Below are 27,141 nucleotides of genomic sequence, written 5' to 3' on the forward strand. Positions count from 1 at the left end.
TTAAAAGATTTTATTTATTTGACAGAGAGAAAGAAAGAGAAAGAACATAAGCTGGGGGAGTAGTGGGCAGAGGGAGAGAGTGAAGGAGAATCCCTGCTGGGCAGGGAGCCCCATGTGGGGACCTGAGGCGAAGGCAGATGCTTAACCAACTGAGCCACCCAGGCACCCCTATTGTGCATTATTTATTAAAGAAATAGTTGACATTGATATCATTGGCCCCAAATTAATGACGAGAATCCCAAGTTTTACAGACATTTAGAAGAAGGTGGTAAGTCCCTAGTGAATTCAGTATCCATAATTTATATGGATTATAATGACAATGCCACATGATCTATTTTCATGGTATTACTCCTTGCCTTAGGCCCTTGATCTGGCACAGACATCTGTCTTCTTGTCATGACACTGAATCCACCTCACTATGACCTGACCTGTCTTCAGGAACACAGTGGCTATATGACTGGCTCGCACGTGAATAGCTTCTGTCTTGTATAACAAATCTGGCAATCCTCTATCAGCTTAAGGTGATAATACATTTTCCGCAATGCTTTTGGTTATCAGACAGGTGATGTGTCTTTCTCTTACATGACATAGAAGCTGGACATGGCCAACATTTTCAAAACCAGACTGCACTTTCCTTTTCAGTTCTTTTTTCATATAATCTATTTTCTAGCCAGGAGGAATTTCTCTCAATTCCTCAAAGGCATCATAAACAATCATGTTACCCCGTTTTCTTTATCCTTTTCCTGGATTATCTTAATTTTATTCCTCCCATACTCACAAAGACCCTACTTTTTCTTCAAGACAGGGGGGAGGGGAATATAAAAGAAAATTGTTTCCCTCACTCCATCTCCAGACTAGTTTTGTGGCTCCATTTTCAGATTCCTCCAAACATTTCATACGTAATTCTACTGCAACACTTCACTGAAAGTACCTGTCTCATATGTGGCATTGCAAAGTACTTGATCACATGAATTTAATCTTTTCTTTTTACTTCTGTATATCCCATGTAAATCAATGTCACTGGGATTTATAAAAAGCTGCAGCGTAAGGAAATTACATCATTTAGATTCATGCTTTTGATAGACTCTTCTATCAATAGTCCACAGTGAATGATGCTCTCTCCTAGAGTCCTTCCCACATCGATTCTGTGCTTGGTCATAAAACTTATTTGATCAAAGGCACTGTAAGAAATCATGTTAACAGAGGCTTGATAGACACTTTCACTTTGGGGCTCACCTTCTTGGAATGTACCAATTTAGAAACGAGTCTACATTCTGTAATAAAACTCACGCTAGAGTACTGAAGGTTGAAATTATGTGGTTAGGGACTATAGAGGATGAGAGGCCATTCTGAACATTCCAGCTCACAGTGGATAAAACCACATGAGTAATCTCAGCTTTACAACATGGAGCAGAACTGCTCAGCTGACCAGTCAACTCACAGAGTCATGACAAATAATAAATTATTGTTGTTTTGAGCCAATACATTTTGAACTAATTTGCTACAAAGCAAGGAAAAACTGAAACAATCTTCTAAAATCCTGTATAAAAAATGTGTATATATATATATATAAAATATATATATATGTGTGTGTGTACATAAATACATACATATATATTATATATATGGCTCTGCCTGTGCTTCTGAGATTTACAGAATGCCCATTTCTACATCCTGGGGACTTTCTCACCACACTGAATATAACAAGCATTTTGAAATGGCCCCAGCCATACCAATCCAAAGATATTCTGGAAAGTGTTCCCATTTACAAAGATTCAAATCAAACAAATGATGTCATTAGTAACAGTAAAACCAAGGAAGCAAGACATTGTGGGATTCATTATATACACATACATATATATATACATATACACATACATATATATACACATATACATATATATACATATACATATATATACACATATATATACACATACATATATATACATATATAATATATATTCTTTTTTTTTGCATTTTGCAGCAAAACAATGGTTTGTGACACATCATCTTCTCTTTTTCTTAAGTGCATTTCATTTTCTCTATTCCTTGTCATTATTTCTAACTGTGTTGGTATCTTTTGCTTGCCCCTTAGGCTAGATCCATATTTCCACATTTCTTTAGCTTGCTCTGTGCTCTGGAAAGCTATTCAATTCAGACTGTCAATAACCCTCCCTGCTCTCTTTCAGGAAGGAGAGCAGAGCAGGAAATTACAGTAAAGGCAAGAATGAAGCTGGTGATTTATATCCACTTACACATTTTCTTCCTTAAAGATTCCTATAGGCATCACTTTAACAAAAATTGCAGTTCTTGTCAGATGGCTCTTTCCATGTTTTGGTAACCACGCCAATCCCTTGCTCCCATCAACCAAAGATGCTAATGGTAGACTTAGTGACCTAGGATATTGCCTAACCTTGGGTTTCACTCGAGTTGGCCCACATTTTGTAAATACTTCTCTTAGTAGATGCCTCTCAACTCTCAGATTTAAACATGCTGTCTATGTCCTTTCAAGACTCTGACCTATTACTGTAGCATATCTTTCTGAAGGTCATTCATACAAATGTCCCAGCTCACTTACAATCCACCCCTCTCTAAATGGACATGACGGCTGAGGTTCCAAGTAATATTTAGCCACTGGTACCACAGTTCCTCTCTTCCTTGAGTCAACACTACGTTCACAACATGCAATGTCCATCCTTTTACATGTTATATGAATTTATAAACTTCATGATCACTCATGAAAAGAACAGAAAATAATAGAAATGCTGCATAGCTGATTGAAAGAATAACAAAAACTATTAAAAGTAAGTGTGTTGTTGTCTTCTTCCTTTTTTCCTGTATTTTCCTTTCTCTTTTTCTCACTCAAAAGTAAAGTACAGGAGAGTTGACTTACATGTCTCAGAAATCATTTTTATGTTAGGAGATTTTTTTAGAATTCTTTTTGAATCTGCCAGAATGGGTTAAATGAACAATGCTTTATGCAGTCATAGCTACCGCCTATTTGACAAGTTCCTTCCCTTTGACTGTTAGTCTTTGAAAGGATTTCTTATCAGATGAAGTTTATATTCCTCCTCATTTTCTTTTCAGATTGTGTTGTATACAGTGAGGATTCTACAATGAATATATAACCTATGTATGTTTTATCAAGGGCATTAGATGAGCTGTTCAAAGTCACAGCTTCAGAGAATATGAAAGTTTTAAAGGAATAATGAAGGCTTCTGAAATGGCCATTAGGCTGTTCCTCTGAAATTCAATTTGCTCATCATTCCAAAACTATATTAGTGGCTAAGAAACATTTCAGAACTGATTACTAAACCTAAAATGATAACTTGCCATTTATTCTCTTCTTTACAGATCTAGTTATTCAGTCTTATGTATGGATAGGACTTTGAAAAAAAAGTATTACTATTTAGTAATATTTAGTAATTTTTTTGTGATATTAGGAAATTACTGTCAACTAGATTCCTATAAGAATCTAGTTGGGTTGCTCAGTTGGTTAAGTGTCTGCCTTTAGTTCAGTTTATGACCTCCGGGTCCTGAGATTTAGCCCCATATCATTGGACTCCCTGCTCAATGGGGAGCCTACTTCTCCCTCTTCTGCTACTTCCCCTGCTTGTGCTCTTTCTCTCAAATAAATAACTATCTCAAAAAAAATTTTAAAGGTTTTATTTATTTATCTGACAGACAGAAATCATAAGTAGGCAGAGAGGCAGGCAGACAGAGAGGGGGGGAAACAGGCTCCCCACTGAGCAGAGAGCCTGACGTGGGGTTCAATCCCAGGACCCTGATATCATGACCTGAGCTGAAGGCAGAGGTTTAACCTACTGAGCCACCCAGGTTCCCCATACTCAAATTTTGTTCAAAAAGAATGAAAACAAAAGTAAATGTAGACTTTCCCTTAGCTCTTAATTTCTGAATTTATATACATACTGTTTTAAAAAGCCAAAGTATGAGCTCAAGAGATTAATAAATTAAAGAGTTCACTATACTGAAGCTATTTCATGTGAATTTAACTCAAAAGTGGCAAATTTTTTAAAAAAAACCTTCAATTTTAGGGGCGCCTGGGTGGCTCAGTGGGTTAAAGCCTCTGCCTTCAGCTCAGGTCATGATCCCAGGGTCCTGGGATCGAGCCCCATATCAGGCTTTCTGCTCAGCAGAGAGCCTGCTTCCTCCTCTCTCTGCCTGCCTCTCTGCCTACTTGTGATTTCTGTCTGTCAAATAAATAAATAAATAAATAAAAATCTTAAAAAAAAAAAAAACCTTCAATTTTAATTTTACATTTCCTATAGATACACACACATACATATACATACCTATCTGTATATATTTTATTTTATTATATTTAAATATATATTTATATATAATATGTATTTATTATATATATTTATTATATTATGTGGGCTATCAAGAACATGTGGTTCTGCAAGTGGTTCATAATATATATTTATTACATACATTATATATATATGTGTGTGTGTGTGTATATATATAAAATTGTTTTTATTCCTCTAGGACTTTATTTACTAAAATTACTAAGTAATGATCTTGCCTGCGCTTCCATTCTAAAAGCCAAGGTTAATCAGAATGAAAGAAAATGCTCTGTTTAAATAATCCATTAATACCGGACGAAATTTGAAAAACCATACTAATTGCATTGTATTCTATGGTAAATAGCCTTGATGTTGATGTTTATTCAGCTATTGAGTAGTTTCTGTAAGAGAAGAAATTCTAATTGATGACTGAGACTGAGCTGGTGCTCTATGCAAACAGATCAAATATATTGGAAAGACTGTACAGTTCAAATTCCCCACAGCTTTTTACAAATCAGGATTAAGGAGAAGCATTTTGACAAAAGCCCCCCAGGGGCTATTAAGAAAATGCAGTACGACTGTTTTTAACCTTTTGTATAGTTTGTTGAACTTTCTTCAAGTAGCTAGGCTAATTATAGTTGGCCCACTGCGGTAACAAGATTTTCCTTCAACATGATTTCTAAGATGTTTTCTGCCTCTGTGCTGACAAACAGAAGAAAACAAACACACATAACTGGGATGGACATTTAATACTGAACCATTCTAAAACATGTCTCTGTGTGTGTGTGTGTGTGTGTGTGTTTTCTAACAATTTTCCAAAACTGCATAGATTTAGTATCTAAGTTACAGAAACTTAGCAGAGTATTCTCTGGAATAAGTTATGTGTAAGATACAAGAAATTGTTCAGAAAGGAAAAAAAAAAAAATGAGCCCCCTAAGAATGAGTTCATGGTAGGTAAAGTACAAAAAATATTAGGGGAAAATTACTCACAATCAGGGAAATAATGCATGATGTGAATCCTCAGATTGTTCTGCAGCCTTCCATTAATGCTTCCTAGGAAGAAGAGGGGAAAAATAGTGAAAAATAAGCGATTTTACCAAAATCTGTAAGATACTGAGTTCCCAAAGGCAGCACTTACATATTCTAAAATCCAGAGGAACCCAAGAACTACTTGTTAGTCTGAGTGCAATCAGGACAGAGAAATCACAGTAATTTGAACAGAGAAAGCTTAATATCAAAACACAATACAAACCAAGAACAAATATTATTCTATGAAAAATGAGGACAAGCTAAAACAGGTTTCCCGTGCTCTTAGACACCAGCACAGTATTACAGTAATCAGTAGTTAGAACATCTCATTCAAGCCTGGCTCTAGGTGTTCATGGAGATCACCACAGGATTATAACTGATCTTTAGAGAATCCTTTACATTCACCTATACACAGCATCTAGATTATCTTTCAAAACAAAGGTCAACAGTGACATCACTTTGCTCAAAATCCAGTTTTCCATCATATAGGCCAGAAGGTCCTAAATCAAAAGTTCCTAAAGCACAACCACTGTTTCACTCTGCATCACCCTTCAACCATAAAATGACTGTTCCCATTACACTGACTTCCCCCACATCCCACCCCAAAAGGTTCAAGAGTGATCACAAGTCAGGAATCTCCTATGTTGGTACTTGCTGATTTCTGTCTATAGCACTATTTCCCAAGATACCTAAGTACTGCTCAATGTCATTATAACAAAAGGAGACTTTCATGACAATCTTACACGAAGTGGCAACCACCTAGGCTCAGTGTTATTACTATTTCCCCCCTCCTTCAATGGGAAGAAATTTGGTTTATTTCCTACTATGTTCTCTTATGCCTCAGAACAATGAAGACCACTCAATAAGCTATTCTTACCACAATCTGGAATGCTCCAGATCTTAATCTGGAAGAATCCATTTCTTCTTATGCATAGCACCTAGCTCACCATATGTCTTAAATATTTAAAAGAGCATAAATTAATGAATAAATGAATGAAGGTGTTAAAATGACATTACTCTCTTGCTGTGAATCATGATTTTTGTTGTCACTGATGCAAAAAAAAAAAAAAATATATATATATATGTGGCCTCTGCCTTCATGGACTTGGGGGTCATTGTTTAGACCAATCATCATAAAGAAGAAAGGATAGTCAAAACAATACCATGAGGTAGAAGAAAATATAACTTGAAAAAATGTAGCATAGTCTGGAGCAGTTCATGAAGACTCCCTAGGAAAAGGAATTTGGTTCAGTTCTGAACAGAGTTGGTAAGGGAAAGTGGGATGTTAACCCAGCCAGAAAGAAGAGCATAAACATAATATTGAAATATGAAATATCATGCTTTGGGAGAGTAGGTGAAACTAGTAATGTTTTATGCTCCATGGACCATGGGGAGAAGAATGCCAGACTTTCTTTCCACCTTGTAACTCTCTCACTTCACATAAATTTCTAAAAATTGCATTATTAGATTTCAGGGCAGTTCAAACTTTCAGGTTATTTTAGGAAGCAGTCAAAAAGGTACCTAGCCCCATTATCAAGCTTAAGTAAGTTCCCATATTTTTGCTTCTTAACACTTCTTACCTTGATGTTGACACTGAATTATAAAAATCCATTGTTAGACTTTCTATCCCTTTATTTTTCAGGCTCTCAGTTAGCTTTATGATACCTCAAGCATGAAATCTTGAATTGACTATAGTGTGCAACTAAAAAACTGGAAATCTTCTGTTTAACTGAATTCCTACTTGAAAATGTCATTTTTCATGTGCTAAGGGAGTATCAAAATACTAAGGTCCCTTTGTTGTTTAATATGCATTACTACAAGTTTGGAAAATTCTGGTACAGAACATACCTGGTGCAGATAACCAGAGTTATCCTCTTAAAGGAAATTCTTATATTATTAAAATTAATGAGCTCATGAATTTCCATGGAGAATGGATTTAATATATATTCCAAGAAGATTTACAGTATATTATTAGTATTAGTTCTATGTAGTCAATTAAGGATGAGGGGAGGTGGAGCTAGGGAAATTAGGAAATCAAACTAGATGGGAGAAGTAACGTCTGCCTTTTCAACAAACCTTGAGAAACAATACCAGAATTTGCTTCAGGTTAGTTATCATTATAAAAAAATAAATGCTTTGGGATGCCAGGCTGACTCAGTCAGGTGAGCTGCCAACTCTTGGTTTTGGCTCAGGTCAACATCTTATGGTCATGAGATTAAACCCTGCAAGGGACTCTGTGCTCAGCAGGGAATCTTCTTGAGTTTCCACCCCGCCTCTCTCTCCATCTCTCCCCAGCTTGCGCTCTCTCTCTCTCAAATAAATAAATCTTAAAAAAAATAAATATCTCTTGGGACACCTGGGTGGCTCAGTTAGTTGGTGGGCAACCAACTCTTTGTTTCACTCAGGTCATGATCTCAGGGTAGTGAGATTGAGCCCCACATCCAGCTCTGGGCTCAAGGGGAGCACAGAGGGAATCTACTTGAGATTCTCTCTTTCCCTCTGTCCCTATCCCAGCTAGCATGTGTGTGTGCTCTCTCCCTCCCTATATAAAATAAATAAATCTTTAAAAAAATAATAAATTCCTTTTATGCAACCCACTCATGTTAGACAAAACAAAAAATCAGTTTTCTCAATACATTATGTAGTCTCCTCAGATCAGATTAGACAATGTTGTATTAGTGATTACTTATAATCTTTGTGGGTTAACTTAGAGAGACTTTAAGGTAGAAACTGACATATTTACTAATCTTCAAATTTGCAATTAAGATTTTTTTCAAATTTATGTATCTTAACTTTCAGTAAAAACTTAGCAAACATATAAATACTATTATGCATTTATTTATCAGATTTCTTAAAGTATATCATGAATGTTACCACAACTCTATACCACATGCTCTTGATAGCCCACATAATTATTTTTCAATTTTCCAATTGATTTATTTTTAAGTCTTTGAGAACTGTGAAATGCAGTTGTGTTCATAGAAGTCCATTTATTACATCTCTAAAGTGCACTCTCACTTGCAACTAAATATAAATATGGCATAATTACCCAGAGCTACAAATGAAGCTTCAGATGTAAACTGATAAATGGTTTGTCTTTATTTCCTCATCCTAGCCCCCTTATACTTTATGTAAGTTGTTTTTTTTTAAAAGCATCATAACACAGGAGAGTTCTTTCCCATTTATTCAATATATATTTAAAGGTTTAATGGGTCCTATTGACACTGAACTTGTGCAAATAATTTGTAAGAGGTAGGAATTTGTTTAACTAAATTTCCTGACTATATTATCTGGATTGTTCATGATACTGACAGCACTAATTTTCTCCCATATCATGAATATATCTGTTTAGAAATATAGGTTTGTAGAAAGAGGCAAGATGCCCTTCAACAGATGAATGGATAAAGAAGATGTGGTCTGTATATACAATCGAATATTACACAGCCATCAGAAAGGATGAATACCCAATTTTTGTATCAACATGGACTGCACTGGGGGAGATTATGCTGAGTGAAATAAGTCAAGCAGAGAAAGTCAATTATCATATGGTTTCACTTACTTGCGGAACATAAGGAATAACATGGAGGACATTAGGAGAAGGAAAGGAAAAGTGAATTGGGGGAAATCAGAGGCAGAGATGAAGCATGAGGGACTGTGGACTCTGAGCAACAAACAGGGTTTTGGAAGGGTGGGGGCTGTGGGGATGGGTAAGCCTGGTGGTGGGTATTAAGGAGGACACGTATTACATGGAGTACTAGGTGTGGTGCATTAACAATGAATCTTGGAACACTGAAAAGAATAAAATAAAATTAAGATGTTAAAAAAAAAAAAAAGAAATATAGGTCTGATTCAGACTGGACTCCCAGGGATCTCATTACATTACATTGCATGTTTTTGGAAAATACTTTAGTTAAATCTATCAAATTATGGTATCATCTGCAGCAAGTAAAAGAACCATAGAAGATTAATGGAAATAAAATGCTCACAAACACAAAACACACACAGGCACAGAGAAATTTCTCAATAAGAGAAGATAATTCAGTCAATGCCTCTGTAGTCGTTCAGGTATTTTGCAACTCAGTCCATACTCATTCTTAAAGAGATGATTTACATTAAAATGAGATTGCTTTATTCAATGATGACATTATTGACAAAATCATGATTTGTTTGAAGAATTTTAGACTGGGTCATGAGGTAAGTTTAAAAAAGTATCAATCATCAGCTGACTGATGAGTGTCACCTATAACAACAAAATGTTCTACACTGGCAAATTGTATAAGGAAAAAAAGACACAAATTATGCCCTTAGCCTACTATAGTGCTATGTCTATGATAGACATGATGGCTGCATTTAATCATGAATAGTAACATGTTCACCTAGTTATTAAACTAAAGCAAGAAATCTATTCCTCAGCAAACCTTCCCATCAACGTCAAGATTGGGACAAGAATAAAGTAAGGCAAGTGAAGCACTTGGCTGTAATATAAAAGTTAAAGGACATCAAAATATTCAAGTAATCAAGTTCAACAATATTTTAAAGAAATATTTTTAAAAGTTAAATTAACAAAGAAACATGCTAAAGAATAGATTTAGGGAACTCAGTAACTCCATCAAGCATATTAATGTTCATATTACTAGATTCCCAAAAGAAAAGAGAAAGAGGGGTAGAAAAGTTATTTGAGGAAATCACATCTCAAAACTTCCCAATCAGAGAAAGGAAACAGACATCCAGATCCAGGAGGTACACACAACTCTCATAAAAATCAACAAAAGCAGGCTAAAACCAAGACATATCATAATACAATTTACAAAATATAGAGATTAAAAAAAAAAAAAAAAACTTAAAAGCAGTGAAACAAAAGAAGTCCCTAACTTCAAAGGGGAAGACACATGAGGCTAGCTCTCACCAAAGAAATTTGGCAAGCCAGAAGAGGGTGGTATGATATATTCAACATGCTGAATGGGTAAAATCTGAGGCCAAGAATATTCTATCCAGCAAGGCTATCATTCAGAACAGAAGGAGAGATAGAGTTTCCAGAAAAATAAAAACTAAAGGAGTTCAGGACCACTAAACTAGCTCTGCGAGAAATATTAAAGGGGACTCTATGAGTGGAAAGGTAAAACCAAAAATGACAAAGACTAGAGAGGATCAGAGAAAATCTCCAGAAACTATGACAAAAGAAGTAATAAAATGGCACTGAACACACGTCTATCAATAATTACTCTGAATGTAAATGGACTAAATGATCCACTCTAAAGACATAGGACATTCAGAATGGATTAAAAAAACAAGACCTATCCGGGGTGCCTGGGTGGCTCAATCAATTTAGTGTCAGCCTGACTTCAGCTCAGGTAATGATCTCAGGGTCCTGGAATCAAGCCCCACATTAGGATCCCTACTCAGCGGGGAGTCTGATTCTCTCTCTCCCTCTGTCCTTCCCCCTGCTTGTGCATACTCTTTCTCAAATAAATAAAATCCTGAAAAAACAAACAAACAAACAAAACAAAACAAAACAAAAACAAGATCCATCCCTATGCTGCCTATAAGAGACTCATTTTAGACCTAAAGATACTTGTAGATTGGAAGTGAGGGGTAGGGGATAGAAACATTTATCACACAAATAGATATCAAAAAAGTGGAGTAGCAATACTTATATCAGACAAACTAGACTTTTTGTTCTTGTATTGTTTGTATCCAGGGATCAGAATAGTACTGGCCCTGTGGAATGATTTTGAATATGTTCCCTCTACTCCATTATTTGTAAGATTTTGATAAAGATTGTCATTAATTGTATTTTTTGAAATGTTTAGTAGAATTTGCCAGTGGAAACCATGTGATCTTAGGCTTTTCTGTGCTGGGAGATTTTGGATTCCTAATTTAACTTTCACTCTTGTTATTGGTCTAAGAAGATTTCCTTCTTCTTGAATTCAAGATTCATGATTCAGTTTTAGCAACTTAGACATTTTTAGGAATTACCTATTTTTTTCCTCAGTTACCTGATTTGTTACCATATAATTGTTTATAGCAACATGTTATCACACTGTGTATCTCGTGGTTATCTGTTGTATTGCTTTCTCTTTCATTTCTCATTTTCATTCTTGAGTATTATTTTTTTTTTCTTAGTTAATGTAGTTAAGGCACTGCCAGCTTATTTTTTTGTGGAAAAACTGATCATTACTTTCAATTTTATATTACTGTTTATTATGGTCTCTATTTATTTCTGATTTTTCTTTGTTATTTCCTTCCCCTATTAAATTTCAATGACATTTCTTCTTTTTCTCATTTCTTATTATGTGGTGTTATTTGTAACTTTTCCTTAATACAAGCATTTATACCATCAAATTTCACTCTAGCATCTGCTTTTGCTGCATCTTATACATTTTGGAATATTGAGCTTTATTTTTCTTCTGTATTGAGACATATTTTGATTTGCTATTTGATCTCTTATTTGGCCCACTGCTTGTGTGCTAGTGTGTTAATATTTGCATATTAAATATTTAATATTTACAATGTATATTCCAACTTTGTTTTATTGTTGATCTTTACTTTTGTACCACTGTGGTAAGAAATATACTTGGGTATGATTTTGGTCTTCTTAAATTTGTAATATTTGTTGTGTCTCTTTTTATTGTGATTTAGATTCTTCTGTGTGTACTTGAAGAAAATGTGTATTCTATTTTTCTTGAATAGAGTGTTTTATATATATATCATTTAGAACCATGTGTTCTGAAGTATGCTCCAAGTAAAAAATATTTCTTTTTGAAAAAAATAATTTTACTGAGGGTACTCATTTAAAATAAAGCATATGAAAACGGGAGGAGGCTGAGGGGATGGCTGTAATAGGTGAAGGGGACAAGTATACTTATCATGATTAGTACTGAGTAATGATGTATAGAATTGTTGAATCACCATATTGTACACCTGAAACTAATATAACATTGTATGTTAACTATACTGGAATTAAAATTTTAAAATAAAACCAGATCAGCGTTACAGATTTTCCCTTTTGCTCTCTCCACTTTGTTCCAATCACTATGAATGAGACAGAGACATGTTAAGGACCCTCAAGGCACTATTATTTTTCAAACTGTAGATTCTGATACTTAATTTACACAATTAGTGTTAATTTTCTACTTTCTGTTAATTCAACATAGAACTATTTGCAGGATAGAAATGGGGATTGTGACAGGATCAATCAACCAACGGATTATGTATTTGCAGATACACCCCTGGTATTTCTCCAAAAGAAATGAGATATTATACCTACCAGCAACCTAGGTTCTTAGAATGCAGATGGTAAGGGATGATTATTACTGAATACTAGGGGTAATTAATGACGCCTAGGAATATACCAAGAAAGAAAGGGGAAATGGCAAAATAGCAGTTTTCAAAGTCTGAGGACAAACCAAGCCTATTAAATGAAAATCTTCTTTTGATTAGAATTTCTAAGTGATAGAGGTATTGAAACCAGGGAGAACGGTCAGATGATGGACAGTATATTATATATTTATCCATATATCAGATGCAAGACTTATCTACCTATCTGCCAAATACAAATAGTAACAATGCTCGAGTACAGAAGTAAATGGAATGCCCCTCCATCCTATTGCTTAGCATAGAGGATCATTAAGAGTTCCATATGATATTATATTTCAGTACGTGTATATGTGTGTATTTGTGTGTAGTTTTATATTTAAGTGGTTTCCACGGCAACAGAGCGAGATTGATCTACAGGGACAATGATAGTACAAAGATTGACTATGGAGAAAACTTAAACTAGATTAGTATCTCAGCTTTCTTGAGTTTAGACCAGTTACTCAACTTATATATTAACCTTTGAAAATAGAGCCTTTTTCAGGACCACAGATTTAAAGACAGGTAACTGAAATTTTAGAATCACGGTTTATTTTTACTTTTTTCCAATAGATAACTGGCACTTTGGCAGAAAAGACTTGCCAGAATTATCAAATGAAAATACAGGGTGGAAAGCTAAATTAGAATTTAAGAAAATGAATAATGTTTAATATATGTATAGCCCAAATTATCCATTGTTGATCTGAAATTCAAATTTAACTGAGTGCCCTATATTTTACCTAGCAACTGTATGCTCTTGTTTCAACATGAGGTTCTTTATCTGTACATTTCATTTTCAGAATGCTTGCCTACCACACCATTAACTCCAAGTAAATACTCACTACATGTTTACCTGCTCTGCTTGTTGTACAACTGCATTCTTGTTCCTCATTCTAGTTCTAATGGCTGGTTCTAGTCCTATGAATTGACAACCCTCATTTGGAACCCGGGATTCATTTACTCAGTTAGTCAACCTCATTTGTTGTTCATTTGTTTTATTACCCATTCTGGTGACTGCTTAAACATGTTTTTGTTTTGTTGTTGTTGTTGTTTTGTTTACTAACTACTCTCCTAACATTCATAAACTTTTAACATTGCAGTCGTACTGTATTATTGGTTTACTTTCTGTGGCCCTTTACAAAACCATGAAATCACGTAATATCTGAGATATTTTGTTCCCCCAATCAGTTACTGCTCCTCTGAGGTACTACTTTCTCCATCAAGAATTCATGCATTAATCCTTAAAAACAGATCTTACAGGGGTGCCTGGGTAGCTCTGTGTGTTAAGCCTCTAACTTCAGCCTGGGTGATGTTCTCAGGATCCTGAGATCGAGCCGCCCCACATCGGGCTCTCTGCTCAGCAGGGAGCCTGCTTCTTTCTCTCTCTCTCTCTGCCTCTCTGCCTACTTGTGATCTCTCTGTCAAATAAATAAATAAAATCTTAAAAAATCCAAAAAAACAGATCTTACCCTGTGCTATTTATTGAGTGGATCTGCCTCAATATCAAATATTTCATCTTCATACTGCAGAAAAATGGAATCCTCTCATATCTCACCCTACTCTTTCCCACCCACCAAAAGGAGTAACATTATACTCCATGTCTCTGGCACAAATTTTATATATGCCATATACCTAAAGCCTCTGTAGAAGGTCATTTCTAAAGTATGCACAGAATCATAAAAGGAAAAGGACTTACTGATATCATAATTCAGAATATGCTTTCTCGAACATCCTAATCTTCTAAATGACAAGCTTTAGAAATATTCAAAAATTCAAGCTTTTAAATTTTTAATAAGCTATTGAAAAATAAAATTAGAAAGACTTATATTTTTAAGATAGTTTAAAAAGATAACATTTTTTCATGGTTCATTTTACTAGTGACACATGTATTTATCAGCTTGCCATATGTTGGCACAGCTGTGACGGTTTTGTCCAAATCTCTACAGACTTTTCTTCTCCGCTCAGAAACATTTTTCAATGTGGGAACAGAGTGCCTTTGTGCTCTGTTAGGCCATGGTATAGAGTTAGCATATGCTCTCCAGTACTTGTTGGCAAGATTGGCAACCACTATCCATTTATTTATGAGGTTCTTTCCGATAGTTATCTATTCTTTCTTTCTTTTTTTTTTTTTTTAGACTGTGGCAAGTTTAAGTAGCCTTTTAAAAAATAGACATGACAAATAAAAACCCTCAAAAGTAGGTATAGATAGAACATACCTCAACATCATAAAGGCCATGTACAAAAGACCCATAGCTAATATCATCCTCAATGGGGAAAAACTGAGACCTTTTTTTCTACAGTCACACAAAAAATTTCTATACAAAAAAATTGCTAGAACTAATACACAAATTCAGCAAAGTTGCAGGATACAAAATCAGTATATGGAAATCTGTTGCATTTCCATATACCAATAATAAAACAGCAGAAAGAGAAGTCAAGCAATTGATCTCATTTATAATTGCACCATAAACAAGATACCTAGGAAGAAAAAAAAAAAAAACAAAAAAACTTAGCCAAAGAGGTAAAAGATCTGTACTCCGAGAATTATAGAACACTTAAGAAAGAAACTGAAGAAGACACAAAGAAATGGAAAAACATTCCATGCTCATGGATTAGAAGAACAAATTTAAAAATGTTAACTGTTAACAAGTCTATACTACCCAAAGCAATCTTCACATTTAATGCAATCTCTATCAAAATACCACCAGCATTTCTCACAGCACTAGAACAATCCTAAAATTTCTATGGAACCACAAAAAAACCCAAATATCCAAAGCAATCTTGAAAAAGAAAAGCAAAGCTAGAGGCATCCTGATTCTGGACTTCAAGCTGTATTACAAAACCGTAGTCATCAAGATGGTATGATACTAGAACAAAAAGAAACAGATGATAGAACACAATAGAAAACCCAGAAATGGATCTATAACTACATGGTCAACTAATCTTTGACAAAGTAGGAAAGAATGTCTAATGAAAAAAAGACAGTCTCTTTAAGAAATAGTGTTGGGAAAACTGGGCAGCAACATGCAGAAGAATGAAACTGGGTCACTTTCTTACACCTAAGACAAAAATAAATTTAAAATGGATTAAAGACCTAAATGTGAGACAGGAAACCATCAAAATCCTAGAGGAGAACATAGGCATCAATGTCTATGACCACAGCCATAGCCACTTCTTACTAGTCACATCCTGGAGACAAGGGAAACAAAAGCAAAAATTAACTACTGCGACTTCATCAAGATAAAAAACAAAAACAAAAACAAAACAAATAAACAACAACAACAAAAAACTTCTGTGCACTGAAGGAAATAATCAATGAAACTAAAAGGTAGCCTATAGAATGAGAGAAGGTATTTGTAAATGATGTATCTGATAAAGGGTTAGTATCTAAATCCATAAAGAACTTACCAAACACCCAAAGAACAATCCAATTAAGAAATGACAAAAGACATGAATAGACATTTTTCCAAAAAAGATATCCAGATGGCCAATAGACACATGAAAAGATGTTCAATATCATCAGGAGGAAAAACAACAACAAAACAAAGAAACAAACAAAAAACCAGATCAAACCTACAATGAGTTTTCACCTCACACCTGGATAAAATCAACAACACAGGAAAAAAGAGATGTTGGCAAGGATGTGGAGAAAGGGAAACCCTTTTAAATGGCTGGTGGGAATGCAAACTGGTGCAAACACTCTGGAATACATATGGAGGTTCCTCAAAAATTAAAAATACAACTACCTATGAGCCAGCAATTGCACTACTAAGTATTTACCCAAAGGATAAAAAAATACAGATTCAAAGGGGTACAAACCAATGTTTATCGCAGCATTATCAACAATCACCAAGTATGGAAAAAGCCCAAAAATCTATTGACTACTGAATGGATAAAAAAGATATGTGTTACATACACACACACACACACACACACGCACACACACAATGGAAAGTTATTCAGCCATCAAAAAGAATGAAATCTTGCCATTTACAATGATGTGGATGAGTCTAGAGTGCATTATACTAAGCAAAAGTCAGAGAAAGACAACAACCATATGATTTCACTCATATGTGGAATTTAAGAAACAAAACAGATGAACATATGGAAAGGAATTTAAAACAAAGAGAGAGAGGGAAGTAAACCATAAGAGACTCTTAATGACGGATAACAAACTGAGCATTGATATAGGGAGGCGGGTGGGGGATAGGCTAAACGGATGATGGTTATTGAGGAGACCACATGTTATGATGAGCACTGGGTGTTACACATAAGTGATGAATCACTAAATTCTACCCCTGAAACCAGTATTACATTATATGTTAACAAATAAAAAGTTAAATAAAAAAACTGAAAACTAATAGACATGACAAATATTCTATTTACATTTTGGGATGAAATTTAATAACATTATATAATCTCTCACAGAAACTAGAAACATATGATATCCTTTACCCCTTCTTGATCTCTTACCTACTTAAAAATCACTTTTTTCAACTGGTATCTTTATTTTTCTTATTTAATTCTGACATACTAAAAAACTGCATATATTTAATGTATACAATTTGATATTTGGACAAGTGAATATCACCCACAACACCATCACAACAATCAAGGTAAGAGACACATCCATAACCTCCAGAAGTTTTCTGTCTCTTTCTGTGTGTGTGATAAGAACTTAACATGAGCTCTACCCTTTTACCAAATTTTAAAGTGCATACTACAATTCTGTTGACTACAGGCATTACAGTGTATAAAAGATCTCCAAAACTAATTAATCTTGCATAACTAAGACTTCATAGCGGAACAACCACTCCCATTTTTCCTTCACATGACCACTAGTAAACACCATTTTATTCTCTGCTGCTATAGTTTGAATATTTTAGCAGAAGTGTGATTGCTGTATCATATGGTAGTTCTGTTTTTAACTTTTTGAGAAATCTCTATTTGTTTCCATAACAGTTTCACTATTTTATATTCTCACCAACAATATATAAGAACTCCAATTTAGCCACATCTTTGTCAACACCTGTTTTTTGCTTGTTTGTTTGTTCTGTTGTTTTTGTTGTTGTTGTTTTATAAGAATGATTCTAACTTAAGGTCATATCTCATTGTGGTTTTGACTTGCATTTCCCTAATGATTAGTGATGTTGAGCATTTTCTCATATATCTGTTGGCTTTTATATATCTTCTTTTGGAGAAATATCTATTCAAGTATTTTCCCCACTTTTCAATTGTTTTTTGTTTACTATTGAGTTGTAAAAGTTACTTACATATTTTGGACTAGGCTTTTCTCAGATATATGGTATGTATATGGTATGTATATGTAATAGATAGAGATAGAGATAGAGATATAACAAATATTTTCTTTCATTCCATAGATTTTCTTTTCATCCCAAATATATTACAAAGCTATAGTTATTAAAGCAGTATTGCACGGGCATAAAGACAGGCATATTGAGCAATGGAACAGAATAGAGCACCCAGAATTAAACTCATACATATTTAGTCAATTAATATTCAACAAGTGTGCGAAGAGTACACATTTAGGGATAGTCTCTTCAACAAGTGGAAAAGTTGGGAAATTTTAATATCTACATTCAAAGTAAAGAAATTGGGCCTTATCTTATCATACACAGAAATACTCAAAATAAAGATGAAAATATAAGATCCTGAACTGTAATACTCCTAGGGAAAAAAAAAAAATAGGGAGAAAGATTCTTGCATATTGGTCTTGGCAATGATTTCCTGGCAATGATATGACCTCAAAAGCACAAGCAAAAAAGTAAAAATACACAAATAGGACAACAGTGAACTAACAACGTTATAATTATTTCTACCTCTCTTACACTGAAACTTAAAACCTTTCACATTGCTTCCCACATGCTTACTTCAGTTTGACATAATCCATGAGAAATTTGTTCTCCATCATCAGTCAGATGGACATTATTAGGAATTATATGACCACGTACCTGGAAAGGGCTGGGGATAAGGACAAGCTAAGTAACCCAGGAGCAATAACAAGGGTGCTAGGCTGGCCTCCCTCTTGTAGCTCCTGTTCCATTGTTCTGCAAACATGCCAGGAATTGAAGTAGCAAAATATATGTTTGGGTTGCTGAAAACACTTTTTCAATGAAAAAATCAAGACATATCAATCACTGGAGGAGGCCTGCAATCTTCTTTTACTATGTTCATTGCAACATTGTGATTTTCCTGTGTTAATACTGGAACAATTTCTCTCTTTTATTTTTCTTCTTTTGGAATGAATGTCAATAGTCAGTCTAGGGTGCATCGGACAATAGCAACAGAACAGGCTACTGGAAAAATCATAGAAGGCTAAAAGGAGGTAGAGATCAGTGAGTAAGTATAAAATAATACTCAGAAAACAGAGAACAGCCAGAATCTCACTCACACAATATCACAGAGGAACTACTCCAAATATTACACAGGTGATTTTTATCAGGCTAAATTTATTACAAGATCTTAGAGCTCTTAGTGTTTGAATTAGGATTCCATTCATTGAGAGTCAGTTGCCAGGGGCTTGCAGGACTCAAACTAGAACCCAGAGCATGTAATGTTGAACGAATTATCCATTCACTCATTTATTACTCAAATATTTTTGAATGGCTACTATAAACTGGGAACTGGGTCAATTACTGAGGACATTGTAAGTTTATGTATATAACAGACACAGATCATATTATCTTTAGAAAAAGAGAATAAAATACAGATCCTGTAGTTAAGACAGATGTGCAGGACCTAAGAAACAAACAAACAAAAAAATAAATCTAATATTTAAATTATGACACATTATCAGAAAGCATAACTTTGGTAAATCACTTAAGTATCATATGGAATTTACAAGGCTGCTTCTTTGACAAAGAATTTCATTATGTATATTATGAAGAGTGATAATATTTCCCTTCTCACCACATATAGGAATAATATATTGACTTAAGGCTGACAGGTATGTATAAATAACAAATTCTCAAGAAACAAACACACAAACAAACAAACAAAAACAAAAACAAAAACACCAGGATTTCTAGCTTTTGCAAATTTTGTTGTAAATTCTCTTACCACAATCTATTTTAAGCTACCAACACTGCTGGTACAAGTCCTGAAATAAAAAGGAGTCAGTTCACAGAAAACTACATAAGCATGGTCTAGCACATTCCTGAATGCTGACCTCTTAATGCCTGATTGGTCTCTCAGCTATTAAAAGAACTTGACAAATCTTGGGAATTAACCCTTGAAAACTGCTTGTATTAAAATCATAGTTTGTGGGAATTTCTTACTTTCAGTAGCTGTCTAGTTCTGGAGGAGAGGAGAATGTAGACACATTTATCATATTTCCTCTCAAGTAAGCTTTATATAAGGGTTTATCCTAGAGGTGAAATTGGGGCTTGCACTCCCACGTGGTCAGCTGGCTCAAACAATACGAAGATCTATTTGGGAGCACAGACCCAGATCTATCCAAATCTATTACCTCATGGAAGAAGGGCAAATCTATTACGTGTCTTGAATAATCATAACTTTCCTGCATACTTAATCAGTCCATATCACTACATCACAAATATACCGTGGACTTGTAATTGGAGTATATTCATTTAATACTTAAAATCTCCACGTCTTTGTAGGTACATAGAAATTTCAGATAAGACCTTAAAAAGTTAGGTACTGGTCATCAAATGTAAGATGTATGCTAACTTATGCCTATCACAGATTTTAGTTTATTTCATTATTTATCTGTAAAAGAAAGATAGAAGGAAAGACAATGTGGAAGACAAATAAAGGTTGCAGGTAAAAAAATAAATCAAAACTATTGGTTTTTAAAAATGCAGGAAAAATCTGTGGATTTTCTATTATTCATGTCCCCATTACAATGGATAATCAAGATTTGACTACATTGTAATTAGAACTGAAGTTGAACAACACATCAAACAATTCACAATTTATATTATAATATAGCTCATCAACCCACTAAATATATATTAATAGAGCATTCAAAACCATGCATTTGGCATTTCAAAGGAAGCTTCCCACATCTGGGGTGATTTGGGATAAATTATTTAGTGCCCTCTCTGTCTTTCAACTATTTTTGGTGAGTTCTATTTTGCATAATATTGCAATCAGCCCTTGAGTAGAAAATGTTAATGCCATGGAGGGGGGTAATCTACATCTCTGGACAAAATTCTAAAGAAAATAATACAATCAAGAAAATAATAGAGAAACCAAATTTTGAGGTAATTAGAAGAATAAATGAATGTTGATAAATTTTGAAATTATTCAAAAATTATAGGTTTTTAACAAACATTTGATTTTGAAATTTTCACTTCTTAAAAGTAGAATTTCAGTGAGCTTGTCTCATGAAATTTTGTTTAGCTATACTTCTCCCATAATATTATGACAATAGGCCAACATAATAGTATTTCAATCTCTTTGTTCTTTGATACTGCAAAATACTCTGATTCATCTGAATTTGCGAGTAACATTAATCATTATGACCTTCTGAGATGTAATACTGGCAGAAGCTTGAGATAATATATATTTGTTCCAATTTGCACAAACTAGAAAATGAGACAGGTTCTGGAAACTGTAGGTTTGATACTAAATGCCAATATCATTTGAGAATTCATTATTGATCAGATTATTTGTAGGTATCTAGGGGGAAAAAAGCAATAGTCAAAAACCATTGTTAGGTACTCTTAGTCAAAGACAAATAAGAAAAATTCAATTCAGTTCATCTTTCGATATGGCACTGGAATTATCAAATGAATTTGGTAGTTAAATGAAGACAGATGGTAGAACAAGGAATTAAATGTTAGAATTATTGTATTTTTATTAAGTAAGTTTAAAATACTTTTAAATATTGAGAGAAATATGAACTTACTTACAAGTATAATCATAGAAGCTATCATTTACCAAGCTCAACTACTATTCCAGAGACTGTTTTAGTTCTTTTAAAATCATCTAATCCAAATAACATTCCTAGGACATATAGTGTTGTTATTCATTCTTATTTTTAAAGACAGGAAACTGAGGTTGAGTCAGAAGGTATCCTGCTAAAGGTCAATTACCTGTCAAATGAAGGAGCCTGGTTTAAAAACCTAAAAGGTCTAATTTGATCAGGGGCACCTGGGTGGCTCAGTGGGTTAAAGCCTCTGCCTTCGGCTCAGGTCATGATCCCAGGGACCTAGGATCGAGCCCCATGTCAGGCTCTCTGCTTGGTGGGGAGCCTGCTTTCTCCTCTCTTTCTCTCTCTGCTTGCCTCTCTGACTACTTGTGATCTCTGTCTGTCAAATAAATAAATAAATAAATCTTTAAAATAAAATAAAATAAAAATCTAAAAGGTCTAAAGCCTGTAGCTGTGCTGACTGGCATGCTGTTTGGTGAGAGAGAAAGACTGAACTGAGAAGCCACTTACACATTCTTGAAAGGCCAGGCAGAAGTGGAGGAAAGATCATATTTTTTTTTAACTCCAGACATCACAACAAAATAAATACATAAAAAGAACAAAAAGAACAAGTTTGAAGATACAATTTTTTTTTAAATCTGTGACTGGAAGGCAGATCCGCCCAACAATAAGATGAGTTTCCTTACAAAGTAGTGAACTCCTTTTCCTTAGAATTATGCAAAAGGATATTCTTGATCATCAGAAATATGGTGGACAACCTCTCCTTGAAGGGAGGAATACTATTTTTCTCTTTAAGAATAAAAAAATGGGGGACGCCTGGGTGGCTCAGTTGGTTAGGCAGCTGCCTTCGGCTCAGGTCATGATCCCAGTGTCCTGGGATCGAGTCCCACATCGGGCTCCTTGCGTGGCAGGGAGCCTGCTTCTCCCTCTGCCTCTGCTCGCTCACTCTCTCTCCCACTCTCTCTCTGACAAATAAATAAAATTTAAAAAAAAAAAAAAAAAAAAAGAATAAAAAAATGGGCAAATTAGAACCTACTTTTTAAATTACTGATGCTAAGACAATAATTTCATTTTGATTTTTTTTTCTTTAAGAGGCAATAACATTGATCAAATGTAAAGACATGTCCATATATTAAATAGAAAAGGCCAAGTTTACTTCTGAATTCTTGAAGCATTCCGAGCAAGAAATAGCAACATTTTTTTTCTTTCTTCTACACCTTTTAGCCTTAAAAATAGCAGTACTTAATCTGAAGATATTGTTTTTTAAGTCATTTACCACTGACTCTACGTATACACCACAACTAGTATCTAGTTTCATTAGGAAATATTGGTAGGTGGGTAAATGATATAACAAAGACGAAAAAAGGATATAAAGACTACAAATTACTACAACGTATCACACAAGGTATTCTGAATCATTTTGCTTTCACTTGGCATAATTTCTGGCTCAAAGACTAGTACATAAATGGACTTTCACTTAAACAACATATCTCTAATACCATTTGATAAGCTGGAACTGTTTTATTTCTTAATCTCATTAGAAAATTCCATTGTTGTTATGATTTTATCTTTGCTATAAACTCATATATTATTTTATTTCACTGTTTCCCAAAGGTAGCACTTCATAATGTATGTTTCCTCTAGGTTTGACTCCTAAATATATTCACTTTGCAAATTCTCTATTTCCACTGACCATAGGGTGATTTTGGTATGTGCTGTCATTATCTATCTTTCTAGAGGATAAATTCTGACTCTTCTTTCAGTAAGAGACTAGATTTCTAGAGTGTCCTTCAAAGAATATATGTGCAGTGAAACTCTCTACATAGGTATTGATGCTATGAACAAGACAACAAAACAACAAACCAGATATATTGTTATCATATACAATTATTGATAATGTTGGAAATAACTGACTCAAAGCACATTCTTGTAACTGATAATTAAGTACATCTAATGTTTAGTATAATTAAGTGGGCAAACGTGTATAGTCATCTGATAACATTTTTAGTCTAACTTTTATTCTAGTGAAGCCAAATTTTTTTTGCAAAAATATATCAAACTTAGGTGTGTGTCCTGGCAACAACAAACTACAACTACAGAGAGTATACTCATGAACATAAAGAAGAGTTTTTTTCCTTTTCCTTTTTTTTTTTTTAACATCTGTTATTTCTACCTATAGATTCTTTATTTTTCAGTTCAGTAAAGTTCCTTTTCCTTATTTTTTTAGGAAATACATAAACTCTTACAATTTATTAAAGCACATCTTAGACTATCTCAAAGTTACTCTGGATGTTGGCAAAAAATACAGATATGTGGTATCAGCCCACATCTGTTTAATCCCAAATCTGTGGGCAAGGTTGGGGCACCACAACCTACAGTCTGATGAAACATACCAACTAATCTTTTTACATTCTAAAATTCCAAGCCCATAGGTTCATTTAAAAAAAAAACAAAAACAAAAAACAAACAAACAAAAAAACCCAAACCAAACAAACAAACAAAAAAACCCTCATTCCAGTGTTGCATATGCATACTCTACGAAACAGAAATTGTAGCTAATTTGCCATCTCGTTAACTTTTACTTTTTGCAAAATGTGTATCTTCCAAGAAATGTGTATCTTTCACTATGAAGACTGGTGTAATTTTAAGCAGTTAAAATGATCATTTGATACTCTGGCTTTTCCCTTGAAAATTTCTGTGCCACACTCAGTTTAAAAAAATTCTAAAATATCTCTTTCTGCTGAAGAAGGATTAAAATCTCCTTAAGAGGGTTGGCATTTTTTTTTTAAATAGAGAAGACAGGAAAACTTTTCTTGTTTATTGATCTTTATTAATACTTATCATTTGTTATAAAAACTACATAAAAATTTGTTTTAATGAAAAAAAAATCCAAAAACAAATGCAACAAACAGTGGCTGTATGTTGCTTGATTTCTCAGTAATGTATCTGAAATCTTCCCTTCTCTTTTTATCCAGCATTAAAAATGAATACTATTGAGAGATTAAATAATTGGCAATAATTTAAAACTATATGTTGTATATCATAAGCTAGATATGATGCATTGTGTCATTTTCCTATAAGCAATGAATAATGTTGCATTTACACAGGTGATATATATAAACACACTATATACATACATGTGTATATAACACATATCTATATATTATATACACACATGCATATATATACACATAAAAAGAGAAAGATAAATGCAAACATAATCATTTCAATTGTAATTAATGTGAATAAATACTTATGAAAGTTATTTTAGTAACAGAAAAGGTTTCAAAGAGTTACAACATAAATGAAAGCATGAGTCTATTTTATAACCTAAAACATAAGTCAAACTTTTTATGATTAATTTTTTGTATATTTTTATTACATTTCTGGGTAAGGCATTTCACCTCAAGTTATTTGCAAACTTTCTTATCTCTATCAAAAGAAATGTCCAAATAGTACTGCAATTAAAAATGATAAATCTTGATTATGTAGAGTGAAGTATAAAGTGTGACACAGAAATTATAGAAAACATATTGGCCTTTCATTTGAGGCACTCCTAGAGTAAGTAGAAACAATCTGTATATCTTATTAAGCCCCATGTAACCCTAATGCCTCTCTTCCAACACTTATTGTCCTATTCATTTTGCTTTAGCTTGTTTTGTATAATAAAGAATTTGGCCTTTGTCCTGGGTTCTTAGGAAGGAAACTAAATTCTTGGAACTTCCCAGTGAGTTTATGCTAATCAGATGCCCCAGGATGAGGGCTGGCCAAGAAAAGACTAACTTGTGATTAAAGGGTTGGGTCTTTACCAGCCCAGCCTCTGGCGACATGAGGTGGGCTAAAGACTGAGCTTAATCATGTGGTCTGTGAGTCAATCATACATGCCAACATAATGAAACTCCAGTAAAACTCTAAACTCTACTGAAGTTAGGAAAAAAAAAAAAAAACTGAACTCTAAAACTCATCAGAGCCTCCTGACTGGTAAACACATCAATGAACCATGAGAGTGATGTGTCTGATTCCATAAAGAAATATGGAAGTACTGTATTTGAAACCCTCTTAGATCTCACCTTATATATCTTTTCATTTGGCTGATCCTTTATAATAAAACTGTAACCACTAGTGAAATCCTCTTCTGAGTTCTGTGAGATCTTCTCATTAACTATCAAACCAGAGGAAATTATGGAAATGCTAGTATTCATACCAAGTTGATCCAAAGTGCAGGTGGCCTAGAGAACCCCAAATGTAGCTCTGGCATCTGTAATGATGGGTCAGTCTCATTGGAGACAGTGTCTTTGAATTTATGGGGTCCATACTAATTCCTGGAGGACAGTCTCAGAATTGTGTTGCAATGCACCACTTAGTGTCAAAATAGTGTGCTTCTCTTAAATAATGTCCCATCTCTTAAAGGAAACACAGATCATCATAGGCAGACATACCATTGGTTCCCAGGTATCACTTCCAGCTCTGCACACATACAGATGCTCATCAATGCTTGCTTACAGAGAAGAGGATGCAGAGTCTAAGATTCAGATGTGAGAATCGGAGTCAGGTCAAGAAGTTTGAAACTTGTAGAGAAAAATGATTTGATCTTATGAAAAGCAAAAATGGTATTATTGACTAATCTAGGATTAGACAGGAAACAAACATAAAAGTAATGTAAATCATAATTGCTATCACTTGTCTCTCATCCATGACATCACACCCAATGACATGTGAGGATGAAGTGAGAACAAAAAGTTCTTCGGACATGTGACTTGTAAAAGAATGATTCAAGTGTATACCCCATATGTCATTTTGTTGAGGAAAATTACACTAGAAACAAATGAACAAAACGTTCAAGTCATTATCAATTAGATCAGTTTACACACAATTCTAGTGAAAAGAAATACATACTGCAAAACCTATAATCCTGTGAATTTAGGCTTATTTAATAAAAAAGCTACTGTCTAGGCTTCCTAACATAAAGAATAACAGTAGATGCATATTATCCATTAAAGAACTGCCATCCTTGAAAGTAAATTTAACTTATGGAAAGAGTCTAAATATCCACTGACTGATGAATGGATAAAGAAGATGTGGTATATACATACAATGGAATATTACTCAGCCCTCAAAGAGAATGAAATCTTGCCATTTGTAAAGATGTGGGCAGAGCTAGACTGTATTATGCTAAGTGAAATAAGTCAGTCAGAGAAAGACAAATACCATATGATTTCACTCATATGTGTAATTTAAGAAACAGATGAACACACAGGAAGGGGAAAAAAGGGAGGCAAACCATAAGAGACTATTAACTATAGAGAACAAAATGAGGGCTGCTGGAGGGGAGGGGAGTGGGGGACTAGCTAAATTGATGATTGGCATTAAGGAGAGACTTCTTGTGATGAGCACTAAGTGTTATATGTAAGGGATGAACCACTAAATTAGACTCCTGAAACTAGTATTATACTCTTTGTTAATTAACTATAATTTAAATAAACACACTTTTAAAGTATATATAATGCATTTAGTGCTGGAATAATTTTA

Source organism: Martes martes (genome assembly GCF_963455335.1).
Source record: "Martes martes genome assembly, chromosome: 15".
Lineage (NCBI taxonomy): Eukaryota > Metazoa > Chordata > Mammalia > Carnivora > Mustelidae > Martes > Martes martes.